The sequence below is a fragment of the Mirounga leonina genome, unplaced genomic scaffold (assembly GCF_011800145.1).
Source record: "Mirounga leonina isolate KUSES-001 unplaced genomic scaffold, KU_Mleo_1.0 Mir_357, whole genome shotgun sequence".
In the NCBI taxonomy this organism is placed as follows: domain Eukaryota; kingdom Metazoa; phylum Chordata; class Mammalia; order Carnivora; family Phocidae; genus Mirounga; species Mirounga leonina.
The window spans coordinates 11,485,854-11,495,909 of record NW_023270702.1 but is presented as its reverse complement, the minus strand read 5'-3'; positions in this window follow the sequence as shown (position 1 = coordinate 11,495,909).

Below are 10,056 nucleotides of genomic sequence, written 5' to 3'. Positions count from 1 at the left end.
CGTGAATCCAATAGAATAGCTAGTTTAAACAGCCACTCAGGGGGCGCCTGGGTGGCTCAGTTGGTTAAGCCGCTGCCTTTGGCTCAGGTCATGATCCCAGGGTGCTGGGATCAGCCCTACATCGGGCTCCCTGCTCAGCGGGAAGCCTGCTCCTCCCTCTCCTACTCCCCCTATTTGTGTTCCCTCTCGCTGTGTCTCTCTCTGTCAGATAAATAAATAAAATCTTTTTAAAAAAATAAAAAAATAAAATAAACAGCCACTCAGTATCCCCCAGAGCAAAGTACAGTGGTTTTAAAAGGGGGCTCTGGAGGCGAACTCTCAGTTTTGAATTCTGGCTCTGATATTTAGTAGCCATGTAACCCTGGGAAGCTGTTTACCTTTATTCTGCTTCAGTGTTCTTATCTATAGAATGGGAATAACAGAAATCTTATAGGGTTCTCATAACTTCATATGGTATCCTAAAGCTTAAATGAGTTAATAATGAAACTTTTATAACAGTGCCTGGCACATACTTATTTCTCAAAAATCTAGTTATTATTATTATCTCTTAGGTCCACAAGCAGCTCAGTCTTCATTGATTAGCCAGCCATCCTATGAAATCTTCAAACATTTTCGGCTTTATTTTCATTTCTTGGTCTCTGTGAAGTGACAACTGACAGAGAATGCTACTTATAGTTATGCCTCATTCAACCATATATTCAGCCAACCTAAAACAAGCTTTTCAATCCTCAGTGATCAACCTGTTAAAAAAACAGGTAGTTATTTTAATTCCTTAAATTGAATCAAATTCTATGTTACAAAGTTGAAATGAAGCAGTCATACAATCTCTTTCCCTCACTTAAAAGTTTAGTGGCTGAAACAAGAAAAAAATGCTGGCTTTATGTTCCATTAAGATGGTGATCAACAAAATCCTTAACCAAATATTTTGAATACCTCTTAGAATAGGATAGAGCAGATATTTAATAAACTCAGAGGCTTTCAACTCTGGGACTAACCCCTTGACACTTTCAGTGTTTTGAGTGTACTTGTGAAAGAAAAAAAAAGTGTTCAAAACTACAATAGGGCAAACATAAAGATAGTCTTAAAGCAGTTTAAAAATCTAGTGTAAAGTTACCTTTGAAAAAACACACTGCCAAGGAAATATATACATGTTTTATATCTATTTATTTAGCAACTATGGATGTACATGATTTTTACCACAAGATGTTAAAAGTAGTTAGCTCTAGGAGATTTTTAACTATCTGCTTTATGCTTTCTAAACTGTCCTCATTTTAGATAAGATGTAAACTATAATTTTAAAAAAAGCTATTTTCATTTTGGAAAAGAGAGAAATATGAACACTAATAGAATTTTTTGGAATCATCCACGTTCTGATGTATGATGGAAATATGAAATGATACTTTTCCTCTCAAATAATCAATGTGTGATCATTGATGGTCTGGCCACTTTGTGAGCCCTTGGAAGAGTCAGATGGAAATGACCGTGAATTAGGTGGTATCTATGAAATCAAAACACTTTAAAAAACAGGCTCTTAGATTACCACCCTCTTACTGTAGATTATATACTCTGAACTGATCACAAACTAGAGGGCAGTTCATTGGGGGTATCATTCTTTTCCAAAGTATGCTAGCTAGGATCACTTTAAAATACCACCGAGATAAACAATGTCTTTCACTTATGAATTCCAACTGATTGCCAGGGAACTTTAAAGTCCTAGCAACACTGTTGCTATAGCAATGCAACCTGATTAGATATTCTTAGCAACCAGCCACAACTCACACCCACGGTCCCTTCATTTATTCCAAGAAGAATAATGTTGACATTCCAATTTTTAAAATATTCAGATCTCAGTGATAGACATCTATGCTTGAGAGGCCTGTGAGACCCAGTGGAATAGCGAGTTAATAAATAACACACCTGGGTCTTGAACACATCCTGTAGGTATACAATAAACACGTAGAAAAGTGTATTGTACATAGTCGTAAGTAAAGAAGGATTTCATTTGGCCCTAGGAGTATATATATATGTAAATAATGACAGAATCCTTGAATTTCATATTGTAGTAGCTGAAGTTTACATGCTTTTCAGACAAATTGTATATCCTTTCATAGTGAATTAACAGAGATGATAAAATTACATTTGCAACAACAAACAGCAACAATTTGACATTTTGATTCTAAAGCTCTCATCAGAACTGGCATCACACTTGAAAAACCACAGGTACTATTGAGAAAGAGGGTATGATTCATCATAATTGTGGCCGTGATATCACACATGCTTAAGTCAGAGCTGATGTGAGGGACTGTTGAGTTACTGCTCTGAAGGGAAGGATCTGTCACATTCTGAGCAGAAAAAGATTTGAAGACTAAATTCCGGAGTTATCCTGAGGCTGATCTTAATCAGGAAGGTCAGATGCATGATCAGATCTCTGAAGGCTCAGAGAAGACAATGGCAGTCTGGAAATCTGCGAATATGACCCGTGCTTCTACAATTAAATGAAGGATGCTCTTCTATAAGCACAGATCCTGAATCATTCTGTTTTGACATGAAAAATAAACCCAATACATTCTCCCCTCCCCTGAGTGGCTACATTTTAGTGGTTAATAATTCAATCTCTCTCTATATGTGATTTCTATTACAAATGGAGAAGAGGAGTGAAAGGGAATTAAGGCGAAAACCAACCAGAAGCAAAGATATGCTTTATTGTTGTTGTCATTGCCTTTAAAAGTTATTAAATTTGAGCCATGGGTATGATGTTATAAAAATAATTACTCTCAGCTAAGCTACAGAATTAGGAAGCCCTTTTGAGAGGTCCCCAATTTTGGTAACTAACTTTAAAATATCAAACATATATAAAAATATGCATAAAAAAATTTTTGTACACCCCCTATATAACAATTCAATGCTTCCTAAGAAAATCATTAGTAATGTGTACAAATACACAGCTAGAAGAATGTTCATCCCAGCAGGCTAAAATAACAACTTAAGTGGAGACAGTCTAAAAATATAAAAATGTGGCATTAATTATGGTGTTTTGTATCATGAAATATCACTTCACAATCCCCCTTACCTATGATCTTGAAACCTAAAAAGTGCAAAAAATCAAAAGTTTATATAAAACTTATTTGGCAGAAAAACCCAATCTCACTAGAACTCATTTGACACCAAAACCTAATTGGAAGTGAGACTATTCAGAGGATTTATTTATCTCACACAGTGTGATTATTCTTATGCTTCACTGCAGAAATATTCATGTGTTTGATTACCGGGTGCTGCTCCAGACACTGATGAAAATGGTATCAAATAAATGTACTTAACCATAATATTTCAAAAGTTCAAAAAATTCTGAATTCTAGGGCCACCTGGGTGGCTCAGTCAGTGAAGCATCCAACTCTTGATCTCAGCTCAGGTCTTGATCTCAAGGTCATGAGTTCAAGCCCCACATTGGACTCCACATCCAGCCTACTTAAAAAAAAAAATTCTGAATTCTAAAGTATCACCACAAGAGTTCTCTATAATCACTATGGACATTTATATTTAGTGGAAAGGGGCAGGTTAAAAACTGTATACATCTAGCATCCTCTCTACCTGAAATATTCTCTCCCTGACTCTTACATTGTTTGTTCCTTCTCATCCTTCAGGTCTGAACTTACAAATCTCCTCCTAGAGTTGGTTCCCATCTACCACGTCCAAAGAGGACCCCTGGGTTTACTCTCCATCTCATGTGCTGTTTATTTCCCTCATAGCACTTACCATAACCAATGATGAACTCATTTGTTTCTTCACTTACATATCCAGTGACTATCTCCCCCAACTAGTGCCAGGGCAGAGACCTTATTTGTCTTGTTAACTAAAGTTCACAGCATCTAGCACCTAGTCTGTGCTCAGCATATATTTGTTGAATGAATAACTGAGTAAACAAATGAGTTTTTGTAAATATGTGTGCATTAAAAGATGAAAAAAGACCCAATTTAACAATTTGGTGGAAGTAGGTAGGGGTGTTCCCCCACCCCCTGTGGGGCTTATCTTTTTTTTTTTTTTTTAAGATTTTATTTATTTATTTGGCAGAGAGAGACACAGCAAGAGAGGGAACACAAGCAGGGGGAGTGGGAGTGGGAGAAGCAGGCTTCCCACCAAGCAGAGAGCCTGATGCGGGGCTCGATCCCAGGACCCTGGGATCATGACCTGAGCCGAAGGCAGATACTTAATGACTGAGCCACCCAGGTGCCCGGGGCTTATCTTTATGTTTGAAATTTTCTGTGAGAAAATAGAACCATTTTTAAGTGATCAGTATATTACTGATTGAATTGATTCAGATTACACCAAACACGTCTCTCAAAGCACTTATCATTACAAAAAGTACCCAATCTTCCTGCTATCAAGAATGTCTTCAGTCAAGATCACACAGAGCAGTTCTTTCAAAATGAAAAAGCAGGCAAAATAAAAGTAAACCCCAGTAGAGGTTCCACATTTCTTCTTTTGCTTCCACCATGTGTGAATTATTATGTTATTTGTTCTTCTGTCTAATTCCCAAGCCAAAGTGCTGCCACATTGTACCACGAGCATAGCAGGGTGTGCGTATGTGCGCGCGCATGTGTAATCTCTCCTAACAATGAAGCCTTGGAAAACAGGGAATCTAACAAATCTTTGGGTTCATTTATGAGGATAAGATGAGAATTAGAAGCACATACCTACTTTACTAAGGCAAAACATTTCTTCAATATTCAATTAAGTATTTCCAAAAATGATTTATCACAGTGAGTTACTGGGGATTACGTTACAAAGGACATATGACAACCAAATGCTAGAAATTCCAAATCCATTCCTAAGACACTTTCTATCCTCAGGAGAGGTCCAGCACTGAGCAAGGGAATGCACCAGGCATCCTCTGACCTAACTGTAGTTTCTAGAACTACAGGATGTTGGGAAACAGAAAAGTATGTCAGTTACATTTACACAAAACATTCTCAATATGTTTTTCTTCAACCTCCAGACATGTTTTCAGGTAAACTACCTTTAAATTTCTTGGTGTTTGCAGACTTTTTGCATACTCTGTTTTGTATTTATTGTGCCTTTTCCAGATTAACAATTGGGCCCTTTGCTTTAAATCTGGAGGTACTTCAGCAAAAAAAAAAAAAAAAAAGGGATCTGGAGAATGAAGAAACACACACTGAATCCATAAAATATAAAAATAACTGATGTTGGGCACCTGGCTGCCTTAACCCATAGAACACGTGACTCTTGATCTCAGGGCTGGGAGTTCAAGCCCCACGATGGGCATAGCCTTACTTATAAAAAATAAAAATAAAAACAACGAATGTGTATCTAAAACAATTCCAGACTTGGAACTCCAACACTAGAGTTTCCAGAATACATTTAAACCAAAGAACAGCCTGGATTTGCCATCATTGTGAGGAATCCACTGGACACCACCTCCATCTCACTTAGCTCTTACTCTAATTCCAATAGCAGCTCCAAGAAACAAAGCAAACAAACAAGCAAAAACCCCCACTAACCAGAACAGCGTTCCCCTTTCGCTGCATCTCCGCGCGTTCATAATTTAAAATCTTGGGTTCAGGCACGGTGGAAGAACCAGCTCTTGACAGCCCTCCAAGTATACTTCTGTGGGCAGGTGTGTTTTATTGTCATTTAAAACATGCTGGTTAGGACAAATTGAATTCTTTCTCTGAGGCCCCTTAAGTGAGGCAGCTGAAGATCAGCAGCTGCAAGTTTTTTGCTTTATTCCCCAGCTTGTCTTTGTTAGCTCTGGTCACTGAGCCCTTTTCCCTAATGAACAGGCTCAGTCTGTGGGGCAGCTGGACCAGATTGCTCCTATTCACCACTTAGACATGCAATACAGAATCACAGAGCCAAATCTGCTGACAGCGAGCAAGGATTGTGCTTACTTGAAGTAAGGGAGCATCTGAAATACTCGATAATAAAATCACTCCATGAATGTTCCAAAATTGAAAATGACCCCTTGATTCAAACATTTTCCCCCTATGTTCTCCAAATAGTATTTGGATACATTTATTCCACATTAAGACCCCCCAGTAACAAAGGCCTATTTCAGGGGCCCCAACTTCGTCACAAGCATGAATTAAACTGACATTCTTACATCACCTGCTCTATTTTGTTTTTTGTAAGTGACTTTCAAAATTTCAGCCTGAAAGTGGCTTATAAGCAGAGGTCACAAATATTCTTTCTGGTATGAGAATTAAATTTCCTGTCTAAAAACTCCAGCCCTAACTAAAACTAAAATAACATTTCCACTGGCATATCAAAACTAAATTCTAAGGTCAGTCTTGCAAAAACAAACAGATGGTGATCATGTGAGGTTTTTCTCTAACTACAAATGCAAGACTTATGTACAACAAACTCCACTTAACTGCTTTTAAGACGCAATAAACTGTAGCACACAATGCTTTCTGCAGTGTCTAGGGTCCTGTGCCAATGAGAAATCCTGAAATCACAACCTGCGCTTATTTCCATTAAAAACGTAGTTTAAAAAGAAAAACAAGAAAATTCCACTCAGAGAAAAAAATGCAAAAACTTAATAAATGAATGGTGTGGGTACGATATTGCCAGGATAAATCTACTATAAAACGTAAGAATTAAAACTGCATGTAATGGTGGTTCCAAAGATGAAAATGTATGCTGTTCCTGAAAATGGAAGATTACAGAGGAGATGAACTGGAATGCGTGAACTCAAGAGCCTGGATTTACATGGTCTTCAGAAGCAGCACTTTGCAATTCCTGAAGGCTGCGTTTGCATTTTTTTTTTTTTCTGATGCCACATGACAACAATGTGACAGTATTGTCTCATATTTAGTTTTTTTTTTTTTTTAATTTTTTTTTTAAGACTTTATTTGCGAGAGAGACAATGAGAGACAGAGAGCATGAGAGGGAGGAGGGTCAGAGGGAGAAGCAGACTCCCTGCTGAGCAGGGAGCCGGATGCGGGACTCGATCCCGGGACTCCAGGATCATGACCTGAGCCGAAGGCAGTCGCTTAACCAACTGAGCCACCCAGGCGCCCTGTCTCATATTTAGTTTGCAGCCACTTTAATGCTGGCGTTCATTCTAGCTATGCTTGTGCTTGTGTAACATTGTCTTATTTATTCACTTTCATCTCTTTGCTTCTGTTTTTAAATCTTAATGCTGTACTTCAAGGTACAAACTCCTTCAGCATCAATACATTCAGTATGCATGTTCTGTTTGGCAGCCCATGTCACTAATTAGATGCAGTTGATTCTACATAATATTTCCTTACATCGAAGTCTCTCAGAGTTTTTTCTCTGAGGAATAGTTTTCTTCTGGGATGGGGAGAATAAAACACTCTCAAAGAAGCACATGGGAAAAAAAGACATCCCTACCCACTTAGGCACATGGTACTCTGGGTATCCTATAATGGAACTATTGATTATACACATTGTGTAGCTGTCAGGTAAAAGGAAATCTTTGGGGACTCTGTGGCCAGGGCCAGACTTAGCCACCTGCTTCTCCAGGACAGCACAGCGTGTAGCCATATGTGTGAGAACTCCATTCTGAAAAGCTTAATGCTTACTCTGCTCCCCAGAGGCCAAGATGAAGGTCAAATATTTATACTAACAGCTCCACAAAACCATCAAGTCAGGTAATTCCATATATTACATACATTTTTTATTTTTCTTATAAGCTAAAATAAGTGAACATTTGATCAAAGCAGCTACCCTAAAGACATAATGGATTTAAAAAAATAAGTGTTTTGGAAAAGTAATGCATAATATATAACCAATGGATGTTGCATCAGTAATTTTTTAAGGCCATTTACTTTCTCAGACTAAATAAAATGCTAGCATTTCAGTTTCAAAATAGAAAATCAAAAAGTAAACATTTTCCTTCTAAATTTTCTACTAATTGTTAGCAATTTTCAACGTATGTAGTTTCTAGAGAAATGTATTTGTCAGGTTCACAGTGGATTCATGACAAAGTCCTGTATGTTTGAAAGAAAGCGTAGGGAGAACCTAGACCAAAAGATGGTGAAATGATGATTGTTTTTAAACAAAAGTTCACTTAATTTTTAATTTAAAAATTTACTTACATTTTAAAATAGGAAATACCTTAACACAGTGCCAGATATATCTGTGAATTAAATCCTTACACATAGAATTGCTGGATGAAATCGTTGGATTTATAATTTTGATAGGTCTTATCGAATTTTCTTCTATAAAAGTTGTACCCATTCACACTCCTACCAACAATCTAAGAGAAAAGATTGTTTTCCCACATCTTGTAACACAAAATTTTTTCATATTTACTAATCTGAAAGATAATAAATGGTATCTCAATGTATTTCAATGTGTACTACTCCCGTGAGTAAAGTCATACTTTTTTTCTTATGTTGAAGAGACACTTCTATTTCCTTTTCTGTTAACTATCTCCTCATTTATTTTACCTATCTTTATTTGTTCATAGGTCTTTTTCTTATTGATTTATGAGAGCCCTTTATATATTAGGTAAATTAGCCCTATGTCTGTGATATGGGTTATTTTCCCCTGATTTGGAGATTATTTCTTGAATTTTATTTATGGTAATCTTTGCATGCAGAAGTTATTTACATGTAGTTATCAATTTATCAAATTTCTTTCTTATGGCTTATTGTTTTTATGTCATATAGTTAGAAAGCTTTTCCCTACTTTCCTTTGGCTTACTGAAATATTTATTTTATGCTTTTATTCTTCACATTTAAATCTTTAATTCAATGCTATCTATTGTGGTGTCACATAAGATTACTTTTTCAAAATTGACCATAGTCTGTATAGCAATTATTGGTCTCTAGAGACTTGAGATGCTACCTTAATCATATACTCAATCCTCATATGTATCCCAATCTATTTCTTGAGCTTCTATTCCCTTCCATTGGTTTGTATCTTTTTCTATTCCAATACCATGTTCTAGGTTTCTAGTGGTAAAATATTTTTAAATATCTAATACTTTAACTATCTAATATAATATTTTAAAATATTTGAAATATCCAGGCTAGTCCTCTTCCCCTCACATATTATTCTCCTTTTCCAGCAATTTTTGGTCAATTTTTGATTCTTTATTTTTCATTTGAATGTTAGATTCAATTTGTCAAGCTCAAAAAAATAAAGAAAAAAAACAGTAATATTATTTTTGGAGGCATGTTAAATATACAGATTAACTCAGGAAAAATGTATATGATACTAAATTTTCCTATGTGAAAACATGGTGTGCCTTTCCATTTGTTCATGTCTTCTTTTGAGACCTTGGGAATACATATAAAACTTTTTCATAAAATATATATATATAAATACATATAAAAACTTTTTCATTTCTCATTTTGTTTATTCCTAGTCATTTTATCTTTTATGTTGCTATTGTAATTGAGGATACAAAGAAACTGCAAGATAAGATTTCCATACACAAATAAAACACACAGGTTACTAAAACCAGACAATAAAATGAAATACATGCCATAAAAAACTCAGTAAAAACATGCTACAGGAATGGGATCATGGAGATGACTGCAGAGAAGAGTGTCACCTGCAGGATAAATAGGTGTCTCCCAATAGACAAAGAAGCAAAGTCACTTCAGATGGATGGAGGAATTTGTACAGAACCACAGAGGCCTGAGAGAAAGAGATAACTTGATGTACTGCAAATAGTTTCCCCAGAGCAAATCTGTCAGACTCAGATGGAGTGGGAGGAGAAGAGGCCGAAAAGGTGGACAAGGGCCCCAATCACAACGGGGATTTATGTCTTGCCAGGAGGTTTGGGCTTTACGGACACTGAAGGGTTACAAACAGACAGGGTCGGAAAGTGCCGTAGAAAGGGTCTACCCGGGTAATTAGGAAAACAGGGGTCATTTCAATTTTCAAGGTAGGTAATGACAAAGGTCTGAAATAAGGAGATCAAGGAATGGATTAAAGAGATGCTTAGGAAGTACAATTTTAGGACTTATAAATGATAGAATATAGAAAGTAAGAGAGAGGATTCCAGCTTTTTGGCGTGAGCACATGCCTGGCCAGGATTAGAGAGAGAATGTCAAGGAG